This window comes from Protopterus annectens, chromosome 3.part0 (genome assembly GCF_019279795.1).
Source record: "Protopterus annectens isolate FY-2018-M chromosome 3.part0, PAN1.0, whole genome shotgun sequence".
Taxonomy (NCBI): Eukaryota; Metazoa; Chordata; order Ceratodontiformes; family Protopteridae; genus Protopterus; species Protopterus annectens.
Window position 1 is genome coordinate 1,115,113,361 of NC_056731.1, and position 17,267 is coordinate 1,115,130,627.

The following is a 17,267-nucleotide window of genomic DNA, read 5'->3' on the forward strand; positions in this document are numbered from 1 at the left end:
GGGGTAGGATTCTGCATACAGCTTACTACTACTCCCAGGATCCAAACCATGGCTGTGTGTGCTACAAATACAACAGTTTATATCTCAGCTGAGTGTGCTATTTGTATTTTGCTGTGTATCTTTTCACTGTTTTCTGTCTAAGTCTCCCTCAGTTATACAATATGACCTTGTGATTACAACAGTCGTATACAGACATTCCTGCACATTTTATTTATGTAGCACAGTGTGGGTAACAGTGCTTAATACAACAGTACTGTTAAGAGAATGCAACACTACATTACCATATGATACCAGAGTAAACACAAGCAGTCCAGGAGTTAGAACTTTATTGCCAGGCTGTTACCTTTTTATTTATATACAACCTATACAAGACTCTTCCTGCCATATTGTCTGGTTTATTTAGTACATCCCATATACAATACAGGTTTTATACTTGCAATTAACTTTCTACTACTTTTAGATTTATTTCTTATGACAGTACATGCAAGATTATTACAAATCTGCCTCATGAGGCAGCCTTTGCAGCCTACATGCATGTGCTTCCTGATTCACAGCCCACTCCGCTGCCACTGTCAGAGACATAAGAGGAATATTTAGCCATAACTATCCATAATATACATGACCTGGCAATTATTAAACAGTCAGAATGAGTACTTACACACTGCTGGGACATCACCCTGCCTAACTTCTTGGGTCCACTGATCCGATCCAAGAGCTCCCTCTTCCTCCATTTCAGGTTGGCATAGTGATGCCTGACCTGCTCACCAGTTCGAGGGATGCCAGTGGCACTGGTGAGGTCATGGGTGAGATAGTCCCAGGCTTCCGCTTTATATTGGGAACCCTGGTACAAGCCATACAGCAGTCTCTCTTCATGATCTTTTACCAGGAGTCCTGCCATGACCTTGGACTCCTGGATGCCCCAGCACTGTGCTCGGAAGCACGATCCTTCCCTGACACCAGCCATTGTGCCTGCAGGAAGAAGCTGCAACCAGTTATGAGATGTATTCCCACCTGTGGGGTTTAAATAGGGCCAATTTCCTGCACTTTGCCATAATTGGATGGTTTTGAAAATGCTATGCTATGGGCAAACCTGCTTACCTAAGGTTGGCATTGCTTAAAAAGGCATACCAATGAGCAAATTAATTTAGCTGGGCTATGCATTTCTTACACCTGGTAAGCAGAGGTGTGCAATGCTTAGCATTGCTTATTTTTAAACGTGCACACTATTTGCTGTTTGGCATTGATTTATCATTCATTACATGTTATATATTTGTTTAGTATCCGTGATTCGTGTGTATGTACACTGTATGGGGTTCTTGTGTTTATCGGGGGTTTCACCACTTTATTACCATGACACCTCACATCTAGACTTAATGCAGTACACCAATTCACATATATGTATTATTTAGTAGGTTATAAAACAAAAAACTGTTTATAGATTCCTTTCACATGTAAATTGTGATTTTGCTATAGTGAGGACCTGTTTGGGTATACCTCAATTTTATGTACAGCTCTGATGGCTTACTGGTTAACTGCTGTGACTATAGTATACAGGGTTCTGGGTTCAAGAGCTGTTTATGTTGTTGCTGGGAAGAACAGGGGCTGTTGGATACAGAGTGATTAAGGCACTTTTAAGCAGCTGTAAGCGGGTTTGCATGGTTTTGTACGACGGTAAGCGTTGCTAACTTCCGGTTACATTTTCTTACACTCAGCCTCTAAATTGCTTGTAGTACATAGGCATTGCTTACCCCCATGCAAACAGGCTTAAACCCAATTACTACTGCTTAGAAGTGCTTACTCCCACTTACCCCCGCACTAATTTAGAAAGAAATGAAACATGGATCTTGGGAAAGTGGTAGATTTGGACACTTTATACATTTTTTACACTATTTGCTGTATGGAATGGATTTATCATTCATTACACATTATAACTTTGTTTAGCATCCCTGATTCGTGGGTACAAATACTGTATGTGGCACTTGTGTTTATCTATGGATTTTACCACATTATTACAATGACACCTCACATATGCACTTAATGCAGTACCCAGTTCACAAATATATGTTATTTAGTAGGCTATACAGCAAACAAAATGTTCATAAATTGCTTTCACATGGAAAATGGAATTTACTACAGTGAGGATCAAACCAGGAATGACTGCTCGCAAAGTAAATGCTCCGACCACTACACTACTGCAGCACTGCTTTGATTGAATATATGTTGCTATTTAGCTTCTTGTTTCATTTAAGCTTCAGTATGTGTAACTAAGCAATGGGCAAACCCATGCAGCTATGGTTAAACTTAATCAGTTTGATAAAAAAAATGTTAGGTGTTATTTTCTCTAGGAAGGGACAGGTTTCACTTATTGCTGTGGATTTCTGCATGTATCTGCACATTTGACAGGCATCCTAGCGTGTTTCAGTTGCTATGACTGTAGGCTTTTCCTGGGAAGTGGGGCTTTGACATTTGCAATGGCTGTGGGTGTGTTTTGTCCTGCAACATGTCATGTTTGCACACTAACAGTCCCACTTTGGGCATTTGAAGAGGTGGCAACCCCCCCCCCCCATGAGCGTTCTCGCTCATTGTAATTGCTGATCGGCAATTCTTGAGTGCAGGGGCATGTATATTGTGAGAGCTCTGCTCCCAGACACACACCCTGCACTCGTCCATGCTCCATGTCCGTTTAGGAGCAGAGGCAGCGCGCCTTCATAACTATGCATGGCACGCTGCCGTGCTACTCTTAAACAGTCGTTTCCATGCAGGAATAAGCTATTCCTACACAGAAGCATACTGAATCCCGGGGATAGATATACAGATAAAGATATATACAGACATGTTTGCATGTGTACGTACGTGTGTGTGTGTGTGTGTGTGTGTGTGTGTGTGTGTGTGTGTGTTTGGGCGCACGCCCGTGGGTCGGTGTGTAAACAGATTGATAGATATACACTTATACAGATTATGCATACAAACACAAACACATTAACTGTAATCTTTATTTCATAAAAACCCTGTCCCTCAGTCCACAAGCCAGCAATCAGTTCTGCAATATTCATCACCTTCACTGTTTTGCCTTGACTATTTCTCCAAGATGTGACCTTAAATTACATAATTATAGCTCTCCTTTACATTAACTTACAACATTAATAACTCTAGTTGTTCATGTATCAGAGTGTCTTGTAAGGCTGTGCTGGGTGTTCAGGAAACACAATTTATACCAGTAATTTAAAACATCATTGACACTTGTTCTAGTAATTAGTCCACTGCTAACAGTTGTGCTTATTTTATTGTACTCCTGGTAAGTTATTCTGCTAAATTCCAGCAGTAGTCCTAGCAGCAGTCCTAGCAGTGTATGATGTTTGCTGGACCCTGTAATTTCTCAAAAAAATCATTGTTTTCTGTATTGCTGCCACTGGCAGGTGATATAATGCTAAGCTGCTTCACATCTTTAAGCAAGTAGCTGATAAATGTGGCTGAGGCCACAGCCTAACACTCTGCTAACAGATACTATCACATAATGAAATGCAAAATGTAAAAGCACTTTGCAGAAGGAACCGGCTATGCATTTTCTTCATTGTTCTTGAAGTTTAAGTCTAGAAATTCAGGAGGAAAATTGAAATACCTACAGCAGCATAAATGAAGATAACTGGATTTTCTCCATGCAGGAGCCTTGTTATCATAGTTTTCAGTTATGTTTACGGTTATTTCAACATTTTCTCCTTTCAGCATTTTATTATTTCAAAATTTTAATTCAGTACAGTAAACTCTCAGTTAACCATCACCCATGGGGATTGGTAGATGCTGAATAAGTGTAGTTTCTGGTTGATTGAGAGTTACTATTAAAAACAGACCTGACAAAGACTGTACTATACTATACCATAAACACTGTATTGATTTGATTTTAATATTGAGATACAGTCATTAAAAGCCTGGCTGGAATAATAATATTTTAAACTCATATTTCCACTAGAAAGAGTGGCACATGGAACAGTTTTTAGCAGCATTCTGAGTGGATTGGAATTGAATGAATTGAACAGAAAGAGAGAGAGAGTGTGTGTGAATGCATGTATGCAAGCAGAAGCAACTGTGTGTGAGAGATCGGAGAGATGTATGAAAGCTGAAGAGACTGTGTGCGTGAGAGATCAGAGAGAGAAAAAGTTAATGAATGCATGTATGAAACCTGAAGAGGCTGTGTGTGTGTGTGTGTGTGTGTGTGTGTGTGTGTGTGTGTGTGTGTGTGTGTGTGTGTGTGTGTGTGTGTGTGTGTGTGTGAAAGATCAAAAAGAGAATGTGCAATCTGATACAAACTGACTGAGTGAGTATGGAGCAAGTGCTGACGTACTTTTTGACTTGTTTTCAGGTTGGGGAGAGAGGGAATTTATTTGTATCTTTCTTTTTAAAACTCTAAAATTCTAAAAACGTAAGGTATGTTCCTACAAGGTGGGGGGGGGGGACATGAAAAACTGAACTGTTCACACTGTACTGTATTTCTTCTATTTTTTTCTGGTTGCTTGAGAGTTCTGGTTGCTTGAGGTCCGGTTAACTGAGAATTTACAATATTATAGCTTCAGTATATCTATTTTAAGTAAAGTGTCAAAGACCCTAATAATCCGCACTGGCTTTCCCACCGTGCATAAGCAAAACACAACATATTAGCATGGCCATTGATAGGCATGTAGCATGTGTACCATGATATGCACTTTATTATACAGTGACTGCTCATTACTATTCAAAAGCAAGCACACTAATTTGACAGCCCAACCAGCATTCCTATTGTAAATTGAGCATATACCAATAGAAAAAAAGTCTGGCTGCTGAAATACCATTGAGTGTCCAAGACTTTCTATTGGCATATGCTGAGGGACAGAGCAAAATATGAGAAAAATCAGATACAGTCTGCAAAACTAAAGAATCAGAAATATACATGATTTTCCTTGTATTTCTACAGGGTCCCTAGCAAAATCGCGGCAGTTAAAAAAAAAGAGAGAGAAAAAGCAGCAACAGAGATTCTCTCTGCTTAGGTGCTTCTCCTGCACTGTACTATTGTCCTGTGCAAGCATGGGAATGTAAGCCCCAAACACATGCACAGTACATCAGTAAACAAGGAAGAACGCAGAGAAATACTACAGTGCCATTATGCAAATACATTATTTAAGAAAAATGTCCAATTTCTTTCTTAAATAACATCATTGTATAATAACAATAATCCACTCCTGTGTGTGAGTATATCAGGATTTACCCACAGTTGGCTGTGTTTGATCAGTCAGGCACACCAGCCTTGGGTAAATCCTGATATATCTGCACACAGTCATGGATTATTCTTTAAGTAAATAACTTACTTATTTTGTGCAATAAGATGTACTGGATTTTTTTTTCAATTTGACTTACTTATTATGGTTTATGTTCTTATAGTTTGTTAAATACATGTTTTTTTTTTCAGAAAGCCTAGTTGGTTATTTATTTTGTTTCCTGCTTAAGCCTGACAGTGTTGCTGTAAATGAATGGTATAAATAATGTTTAACAAGTGAAAAGATATGCTATTCATGAATACAGAAACATGCACTGTCTGTATACACAATACCATGCATACATCTGCTTTCTCTTCCAGAGCTATACGGGTAAAAAAGTAAGAAATGCTATGTCGGTCCACTAACAGAAAACACAAAGACAATGAAACACAGATCTGATGTAATACATTTTATTAGACCAGCATAGGTTTTGCAATTACGTCAGCCTGTAAACTAGCACAAGCCCTTCATATGGAGTTATTAAGTTCCTGTTAGAGAATGGGCAAACTGTACATCAGCACCCTGACTGGAGAATGAACATTCTCCAGAAGGGTATTAATGTACAAGTAATGCCTGCTGAAAAATGAGTCCGCCGCTTCACGGCAACATATTAAGCCACAATGGAGCTTGGGCAGAAAAAAAACTAATGGTCTCCATTACTTTATACTCACCAAGCAGCTCTGTTGCTGTTTGGTGAGTGCAAAAACAGAGAAAAAGTGTATCCATGTGTATGTATGTGTATGAGTGTGTTTATGTTTCCGTCTGCAAGTGTAAATGAATGCATGTATGAAAGCAGAGGAGACTGTGTGTGTGAGAGATTGAGAGAGAGTGAAAGCAATCTTGTCTGAGTGATTGTGTGTGTGTGTGTGTGTGTGTGTGTGTGTGTGTGTGTGTGTGTGTGTGTGTGTGTGTGTGTGTGTGTGTGTGTGTGTGTGTGTGAGTTTGAGAGAAAGAGAGAATGCGTGTATGAAAGCAGGGGAGACTGTGTGTGTGTGTGAGATCAAAACAGAGTGAGAGCGATTATGTGTGAGTCAATGCATGCGTGAAAGCAGATTAGACTGTGTGTGTATGTGTGTGTGTGTGAAAGCAGAAGAGACTGTGTATGAGACAGACAGACAGAGAATGGGCTTTCTACAAAATTGTTTTACTTGTTTATTTTTTAAGCACTATATTATTTTATTTTTAATATTTTTGATAAAAAATGCTTCCTCCAACACCATAAACATATACTACAGAATGTTTGAAACATTAAGAACAGGAACTATTTTACATCCAAAATATAAAAAAAAAAAAAAATAATATAGTACCAAAAAACAGAATTAAGTAAAACACAACAATTTTACAGAGTCCATTCTCTAAGAGCAATAATGCTCTCCAGGGTGCGAGTTAATATAGCAATAACCCACGCCTGGGTGTGGGTAATGCTGGATTTACCCATGGTTGGTGTGGTTTGGTCACGAGGGTGAAGCCCGAGTGGCCAAACAAAGCCAACCGTGTGTAAATCCAGCATTACCCACACCCAGAAGTGGGTTATTGCTATTATACAATGACATTATTTAAGAAAAAAAAAATAACGGCATTGTATAATGCCTCCATGCTACCCTTCCACAGCTGTCTGGTATTCTGCGGCAGTTCTGATGTACTGCGCATGCGTATACTTACGCAGTACATCAGAGCTGTGGGCAAAAGCATGGAGAACGCAAGATCTACGTTGCTTTTTACAACCTGTCTCGCTATGTTAAAGGAGGTTAATACAGTGAGACAGCTTTAAAAATAGCAACGGAGACTCTCCGTTGCTTTTTTTAAAGCTGTCTCGCTAGGTTAAACCCATTTAACATAGCGAGTCAGTTTTGAAAAAAGCAACGGAGAAAGCAAGATCTCCGTTGCTTTTTAAAGTGTCTTGCTATGTTAAATGGGTTTAACATAGCGAGACAGTTTTTTAAAGCTGTCTCACTATGTTAAACTTGTTTAACATAGTGAGACAGGTTGTAAAAAGCAACAGAGATCTTGCGTTCTCCGTTGCTGTAAAAAAAAAAAAAGGAATTATATTAATGGAAAAAGTCCAGGCGACCGGACCTTTTTCCATTACTATAACTATGATTTACAATGTGCACGCTGACCAATCAGCATGCACGTTTTGGAATATTAATGGGGGTCGTTGTATAATGTGTAATTAATGCCCTTCCAAGGGTGTTGAGGCCCTCCAAGTACACAATTTCTTTCTTATTGGCAAAATACACTTTTCAAATGACAATGTGGAGAGTGTGCAGCAGGAAAGCTTGGCATGACAGCTACACCTGAAAGACAAACCAGTGTGTGTGTGTGTGTGTGTGTGTGTGTGTGTGTGTGTGTGTGAGCCTGAAACTTTAGAATTCAAAAGTATGGCCTGTCAGGTTCTTTTTGCATGTTACTTTAGAGTCAGTGCTCATTTAGCAGAGAAGAAAACAGCCTTAAAGGCTGCTCTGCCACTTAATAAGGAAATACATATCTATACAAGAGATGTGCAGGGAGATCAGTTAAATCCACAGAAGGAAAGCAAATTGGTATGATTTATAATTTGTAAGTTTGTGTAATTAAACAGTCCCTGTGAGATGTTTTGGTTGACAGAAAATGTGAATTTGCAATACTGTCCAGTTCACAATGAAGTGATCTGTTATGAAAAAGGCAGGGACTACCAAGAGAATAAAGTATTAGGTTAGAATATATGGATGTTGTGTGCAGTTAGTACAGTATACAGGCTGAATGAAAAAAAAGAGAGAGACAGAGAGAAGAAAAATGTCTTAGTGTCTCAGTCTAAGGTTCTGACAGTTAAGTCTGAAGATCAGCAGTAGTAATCAGTGTGTTTTTTAAAGATACTTTATTGGTTGCAATATAATAATTGTCCAATTTAACATTTCTAATGAAATTATATAAAACATTGTTTATATTATAGTCATCCAGTTTGTCCAACAACCATTTTATAAAATAACAGACTATCTTAACTGAACAAAGTTTTGTTATACTGTTAAAATTGAATACTAAGGCTTTATTGACTGTTAAGCTTGTTTTCTAGTGCTCAGACTAGAAAGTTACCCTGTGTGATAATAACTACTCTATTGTCGTGAATAAAGCGCAGGTGCCAAAGCACAAGTCCTAGTAATCTTATAATTACTGTTAACTTTCTGAGATAGCAGCTTGGAGTCTGCATATTTGTAGTAACCCAGAAAGATAGTCCACTATGGTGCGACTCTTTGAGGTAAGCACTGCAGAACGGTTGTTTAAGAATCAGGAAAGGGTACTACCAGTGATAAAAATGGCTTATTGCTGGTATTAATGTTTCTGTATCCTAGCCCATTGCTGTATGTATTATGAGGGGACTTCCTTAGCTGAAGTGGCAGTAGTCAGTCGCAAAAGAACATACCTCTCAACAAAGAAAGACCTACCATTCTAAAAATAAATGAGTGACTAGGAGCTGAAATATAGTAATATTGATATTGAACAGAAAGGCAGCCGGAACATGTGATGTCCAGACTAGCAAAGTATGGATGAGATTAATAAAGATAAAAACAATGGGAGTCTGAGAAGTAGTGCTTGAGACAAAAGGGAAGGTAATGGATCCATTGTCAGTAAATATGGCCTACAGGCAGACTGATGCAGGAAAGAAAGACAGTGGTAAGCTCAAATGTAAAATGAGCAGATGGCCAAACAGGTTAAAACAGAAAAGCAAAAATGTCAGCACTGTTACTGCATTAAAAAGCTAAACTAAATAAAAATGTATACAGAATGCTACCAAATACAAATCTTATATTGCTGTAGGTAGACATACATTGTCAGTACAAAATATGACGTAAAGAGTAATGCATTAAAACCAATCCTAAAATACAGCAGTTAATCAGTTTGGCTTAGTTACTTAAGTAAATATGTACAGAAATGTTAAAAATTTAAACTAAATACATTAATATAACAGACAGTAGCTGGTCACATTGCCTGTAGTTGGGAATTTCTGTACACATCTTAATAACGTTTGGTTTCATAATAGCTCACTAAAGTAGTTAGTCAATGTGCTTTCTGTTTGTACTTAGAGCATACATACAAGAAGAGAACTATAACCATGGGAGAATTCATTATCCTAGCAGAGAACTAAGAAACTGTCTACCTCTAAAATATACAGAGAGAATAACTGGACAGTTTGGTGGAAGCTTGACCTGTGGAAGGAAATTATCGTTGATCTTGTCATATCTATTGCAGAAGCAGTGACCTTGGCTGAATGAAGTCAGATACTATGCAGCAATGCTCATACCACCTTGTGGATTTTCATCCCTTAGTAATGACAAGTTGCATGCACAGACACTGGGAATTAATGGATGGTACAGTTCACATCTTAGACAAACCCAGTAATAATATGGATCTGTGCCAGCAACTGGGAATCATGGACAAGCTGTGGGGATACATTAACAAAGAGTGGGGAAGAGAATAAAAATCATAGATCAGAAGTGAAAACATGAAGAGGAGACAACTAGCCTGATTACACCAAGCTAATCAAGATAAGTAATCAACAAAAATGACATGACATATAAAAAATGAGTAGTGGGGTGGATGATGAAGTACCCATTGGGTATGCCATGAAGAAGTTACCTGTGCTAATTCTGCATCCAGTTTGGCCCTAAAAAAAAAAATAGCAGAGTGCAGATGAGGATGGATATACAAAATTCTTTACACATATATAAAACATAGAGGTAACTGTGAGGAGATTGTCATGAGAAAAGTAAAATGACTTTAGCCTCTCCGGCAGCATAGCAGGATAAAGTCCCAACTACGGCCCAGCCGAACCAGTTTGAGTAGTATCTCAGATGACTGATGGAGCAGCAGGGAGAGATGGATGCCCTAGTGAAACTCCTAAGGAAAGGCATGATCTAAATAGTGGAGTTGCCCTCAGATGCAATCAATGACTGTGGGAGACAGGGAAAGGGAAAAAGTGTATACGACATATAAAAAAAATAATACTGGACAGAAAGAGGGATGGCTGCATTCCCAGGGCACCATTAAGATCCAAGACAAGCTTCACCAACACTGAAGCAAGGCTGGGGGTGTTGGAGGAGCACTGGAGGTTCAGCCACTATAAATGAGGTCCTGGGGATAAAAAATAAATAAAAGGTAAAAAGACTTTAAAAGCGATACAGATCAGACGTAGTTATCATTCATCTACATCTATGTTTATACAATACTGAGCTGTAGACATGAATAAGGCTTATCTATGCATTTGCACTGCATCATTGGCTGAGCAGGTGTAGGTCAAGAATTTAATGTCGTGGGAATTTTAACCACAATGTATTGCATTGTGCGAAACAGTGGTGTATTTTTCCAGAGTTCACCTTTTCTACACTGTGGGACAAACATGGAGTCGGTATATAAAAGTTTGGTGGGTGTGGGGGTCTTGACTCCCACATTAGGAGATGCAGGAAGGCGTGCACCCTCCCACCCACAAAAACATGTTTTTTGTGTGTTTTTTTTCCCTTTTTTCAGTTCACACTTTTCAGTATGTGATTTGCAATGATTGGTGAACATAAAACTCATTCTTCTCATTCACATAAGGAAACCCATGAATTAGGCAGAAGTAAATGGACAAATGTGACAGTGACTACACAAGATGGCTAGTTTTATTTACTTCATTTGTTTACATTACAAGTTCACTGCTCCATCTTAACCCTTTACTGCTACAGCCCAGAGACAGTATAAATGCTGCAACCAGGTGCAAAATATGGCAACTACAAATATCCTCACAAGAAAAAAATGTAGTGATAATGAAGAAATACAGTAGAGTATCCATGCAAAAAGAAATGCACATTTTCATTATATACTGTGCCAAGCAAAACATATAAATACAACATGTTACTGTATTTGATTAAAATGGACACATCCTGCTGACTATATTTAAATCCAGAGAATTATTTAATGAAGTTTAGAAGAAATATAACATTGAGCAATTTCATTCTATAGTCTTATGCCATTGATACAATCCTCTGGTACCAGTGGAAAGTTTGTTCATAGGAACAAGAACTGAGTTTTGAAAGTCAAGGGAAGCTGTGAAGAGTGGGTAAAAATAGATGAAGGGTGCCAACCTAGCCAGATAGAATTTTGCAGATAATTCTGTCATTTGTAAATATGAATGTAAACTACAGGCTTGTTGTCTTAAATGGAAAAACTGCTGTTAGATGTGGAACTGAAAAAATGAAACAACAGTGCTCTCTACTGACCATAGTAGAGCATGGGGTGACCCTTTGATGTAGACAGTGGTGCCGAATGGGCTAGATGAAGAAATCCTTTCTATTGTTTTAACCAAGAGTTAAATTGCTAGATTTAAACATGCAAATGTATTTTTATTGCTCTTTGTCCTGACCAGCTGCAAGATAACAAAAGGGAGATGTTAAGAATGTAAATGCAGTTTCTGTTAGCCTGGGAACCAAGGGAAGTGTGAAGAATGATGTAATGTGTAGCCTGGGAACCCCAGGAAAGTGCAAAGAATGATGTAATGTGAATCAGAACTGCAATTTCAATTTAAACAGAGAGAACCACAGATTATTAAGCAATTTGTCTTGACCATCCAACTCATCAGCACTGTCTTGCTCTTATGTAAGTTATCTTAGACTTTTGTTTTCTTTTAGAAATAGCTAGCAACTAGAAAGATTAGACTGTGTTTTTCTGTGATGTCAGAACTGTACTACTGAATTATTTTAAGTATTTCTCTGTGATATCTGAACTCTTGATTAGCACTGTGTAGTAGAAAGTATTGTCTTGTCTTTTTTATTTATTAATAAATATTTTAAAACCTTTCAACTATGGCTTTTTTGTGTAGACATAATTTAAGCTCTAGAGTACATTGCATATTTATAGTGATTACTGTACTAAGTCACACTAATAAGCCTAGGCTGTTTAGTTATACTACCAATTGGATAATAATATTACGCCATAATAATTGGGCACCCTTTTAAGGGCCTTTGAGTAGCTGATAAATATTAGCTGGGTGGTGGCAAGTGGTACTACTATATAGTCAGGTAAAAGGGGCACAGCTAGAGAACCTGTGCCAGCCTTTCCCAGGAGTGTCTGTGTGGTTGTATAAACTCTTATCTCAAAGTGTGTGTGTGTCAGCTACTTGGGCAGGGACACGATGCACTGGTTGGACAGAGAGGGTGCTGGAGGTTTTAGCTTACCCAGCTAGGCTGAGATCTGGACCCCATAGCTGTTCCAGTGGGGAGTCTTATTGGGGACCTGGAGAGCAAGGGAGTGACCAGCCCAGGACTGACTGTTATCTCTGTGTGCTCTTAAGGAAAATTGCACTTTACTGTGTGCATTTGTTATCCTTTCTTCATATATGAGACGCCCTCTCTGGTGTTAGTGGTGAGGATTGAGGCTGCTTGATTGCTGGGCCAGGGCACGGGCATCACATATTAATTGTTTGTCAGAGGTGGGATATCCACATCACATATTAATTGGATGGCAAATACTAATTTGCTTGTAGTGGTGTGGGTAGAGTGAATTCCTGTAGCTTGGGTACAGTGAGCTCTGAATGTGATGTTCATCGTGCATACAGCTGCAGTCATAACAGATGGGTTCTCCTGCCGTCAGGCGGGTCCTCGGTCGGCCGAATTCCAAAGTCTAGGTCCGGCGTCGGTTGTCGTCGCTTCTTCCCTGACGTCAGTGTGACAGGGGTATAAAAAAACCAGCCAACGCCATTTTCTTCAGTCTTTCTTGCCGCGCGGTGCCCGAAGCAGAAGCAGTTTGCAAGTGCCGGTCGGCCAGCTCCTGAGATTATGAAAAATTTGGAAACCGAAGTCTTCTTAAAAGCTAAGTACCCCATTGGGGAAACTTTTCTTGCCTCAGACCGATGTCAGACAAAGTTAATAATTGTATTTCTTGTGGGAAGCAAATACCACATAAGGATTTCCATTCCCTCTGTATACCTTGTTTAGGCCCAGACCACGACGTCTTGGTCTGTCGCTTTTGTGCTACATTCAACAAACGCACTATATTAAGCGTCGGGCGGAGTTCACCCAGCATTTTTTTGGGAAAGCATTTAACTATACTATGTCGTCGGATACTCCGACTCCGGTTTTGTCTAAAAAATGCAAAGACAAGGACCGACACTTGAGGTCCGCGGCCTCTACCGACACCACGCCAAAGCCGACTGCACGTGGTCTGGTTCTCAGCGAGGCGCCTACGCAGCCCCTGATTACCGACGACACATCTTTGGCAGTGTCTCCTGCACCCGAGGTCGCAGGCTCCTCGGCCCACACCCCGACTACAGATACCGAAGCCACTCTTGGCGTTGAAACACAGAATGTGGACAGGTCCACCTCCACTCAAGGTGTCTTCAGACCTTCCTCTTCTTTCTCCATCAAGGCTTTCACCAAGTCTAAAGCAACCATGCACCCGAAGAGACCAGCTACACTGGGCCCATCTCCAGGCCCCACGCCTAAGAAACAGATGCTTAAAATGGCTGAGGATTGAATTACTCTAATCAGAGGTTCTCAGCCACCTCCGGACAAACGGCCCAGAGTGGAGGAAGATTCCCCCTCCTCTGATCAGGGCTCCATTATTTCAGAACACTCTGATGATCAGGAACAGTCTTACTCCCCTTTTGAAGACTCTGATGCAGAGGAGTCTATTCCTTCTGTATCCCCCCCTGAGGATTACTCATTTGGGGAAACTTTGCATACCTTAAGGGAACACTTCCACTGGGAAGGCCAGGATTATTCAGATTCCAAGAAAAGGCTCAGGGAATTTCTTTTGTTACCCCAGCACAGGCCTCTGGCTATACCTCCTGTCTTGGACATCCTAGATGATGTTTACTCGGGGGCCTGCCTTAACCCAGACTCTCTACCTCCAGCTCCAGTTAAGCCTGACAGGTACTACAGGGTTACTGACTCACACCAATTTCTATACAAAAGCCATGCTGCTGACCTAGAAACCATCTCACAGGGGCCCAAGGGAGTTAAGGCCTCCATTGCCAAAAATCCACTGCCTTCCGAGAGAGATTCCAGATCATTAGAAAGGTGGGGAAAAAAGGTATATACCTCGGCTACCTTATCCATGAGGGCCTTAAACTGTCAGTTTCATATGCTAAAATACCAACAGTTTCTGTTATCTCAATTGAAAAGTAAAATGTCACAACCTGAACAACCAGACTTGAAGGAGTTGCAGGATTTGCTGCATAGTGCAGAACAAGTGGGTAAACATACCTTACAATATGGTTTTGATGCTCTAGAGGCCTCATGTAGAGCTGCTGTTATAGGCTCAGTCATACGCAGGCATGCCTGGCTCAAGGAACAAGCCTTGCCTGATCATGTCAAAGCTAAATTACTAGACGCCCCTCTTCAAAAGGATGTACTATTTGGGGCAAATGCTGAGGAAGTATTACAGAAAATGGAGGAAAAGGCTAAATCAATGCAAACTGTGAAAGAATTTCTGCAGGTTCAACCCCCATGTTTTAGTAGAAATTGGCTTTCCAAAAACTGGTCCTTTCCTGCCACAGACAGACCCCAAAGAGGCAGATACAGGCGCCCAAGGGGCAGAGGACAATCACAAGGATCGTACAGAGGCAGACAATGGCAAGCTCTTACACAAAGAGGTGGTAAGGACAACTTGCAATCTTTCAGAAAGCAAACCCAATGACTTTCCACTTTGCATGCCAACCAGGTCTCAAATGGCAGCCCCCTTAGGAGGAAAGCTGGCACTATTCTCAAAAAATTGTCATGTTGTCACAAAGGACAAATGGATCCTAGACATTATAAACAGAGGCTACAAATTCCATTTTCATACCCTTCCAAAAATGAGAGGCATGCCAAACCTGCCACACAATCAAAGGGAAGAGGCACAAAAGCAAATTTCAGATCTTATAAACATGAAAGCTATTCAAGAGCTACCTACACATGAACAAGGTCAAGGTTTTTATTCCAGGCTATTTCTGGTGCCAAGGAAGGGAAAAGATTGGAGACCTATTTTGGATCTTTCCATCCTAAACACATTCCTACTCGTACCAAAATTCAAGATGCTCACTCTACAGCAGCTTCTTCCCATGCTGGGCAAGAAGTCTTGGCTGGTAACATTGGACCTCAAGGAGGCATACCTACATGTCCCAATCAGACAAAATTGCAGAAGATACCTCAGATTTCTTGCAGGTTCAACCCATTATCAATTCTCTGCATTGCCCTTTGGCTTATCTACTGCGCCCAGAGTATTCACGAAATGCCTGGCATCAGTAATTGCCTACTGCAGACTTCAAGGGATACAAATATACCCTTATTTGGACGACTGCCTGATCCAAGCGGACAGCAAGCACATTCTTCTGAAACATCTGGCTTATGTAATAATGTTATTAAACTCTCTGGGATACACAGTCAACAAAGAGAAATCAAGGCTAATACCCTCTCGGAAGATAATTTTCCTGGGTGCCAATTTGGACACAAACACCCAGATGGCCTACCTCACGCCAGAGAAGCAGGGGCAACTAATTCAATATTTCAGAACACTGGCAAATTGCACCAGGCTGACTGCAAGGAAAATCCTGCAGGCTCTGGGATTCATGGCATCTTGCATCTTACTAATCCCATGTGCAAAGCTGCATATGAGAAAACTACAATGGTACCTAAAAAACATATGGTCTCAGCACAGCCACAGTTTGGAAACAATAATACCACTAATTCCATGTCTGCAAAAGGAATTCCTGTGGTGGGCTCAAGCATGTCAAACAAACACAGGTCTTCCATTCAGCAATCCTCAAGCAAATCAAGTCATCACAACAGACGCCTCGGACTACGCCTGGGGGGCGCACATGACAGGCCGGTGCATTCAGGGCAAATGGTCCCAAAAAGAAAAGCACCTTCACATCAATCAAAAAGAAATGCTAGCAGTAATAAATGCTATTATAGCTTTCAAGGACCTTCTACAACCAGGTCAACTATTGATAAGAACGGACAACACCACAGTTATGTGGTACATAAACAAGCAGGGAGGAACACATTCTTATCCCCTATGCAGACTGGCCATGTCACTTTGGAACATGGCCATGGACTTACAAATGGAACTATAAGCACAGTACTTGCCAGGCAAGGAAAACACGCTGGCAGACAACCTAAGCAGGAATATGACAGATCCACATGAATGAAAGTTGCATCCAAAAGTTTTTACAGAAATAATCCAAAAATGGGGAAGGCCAGACATAGATCTCTTTGCCTCCCACAAAAATCATCAATTGACAAAATTCTGCTCAAGGATCTTCCACCCAAAGGCCTGGAGAGTGGACGCTCTCTCTTTCAGTTGGACATCAATGACAGTTTATGCCTTCCTGCCTCTTCCTCTGCTGCCCAAAGTCCTATTGAAGACCAGAGCAGACAGACCAAAGATGATCTTCATTGCTCCGGACTGGCCAAGGCAACACTGGTACCCACTCCTGAGGAGCCTGATGCATTCCCCACCATGGACCCTGCCTCTAATGCCTCTTCTTCTGACTCAGCACAGCTTCAAACCTCTTCACAGTCAGCTAAAAACACTCAATCTAGCCACATGGAAGATTCCTTAGCATCACAGCAGGCCCTACTCTCCCAAGGAGGTGCAGGGTGTCATTTTGGAGGCCAGAAGGCCATCAACTAGAAAAACTTACTCCGCAAAATGGAAAAGTTTTTGTGTCTGGAATGAGAAAAAGGGCCAGAACCCTGGAAAACTGAATTTACCTCAAATACTACAATATTTGGCTGAACTGCTAAGCAGTGGACTTTCGTTCTCCTCCATCAAAATCCATGCCTCAGCCATTTCTGCAGAATACAACACTGACCCTCACCCTCTATTAAGACAGTTCCTCAGAGGGGCTAAGAATTTAAGACCTCCAAGGAAACAACCAATACCTGCTTGGGATCTTAATTACATTCTGGAAAAAATGACTTTGCCTCCTTTTGAGCCAGCTGCCTCATCAGATTTGCAATATTTGTCCTGGAAAACAGCTTTCCTTCT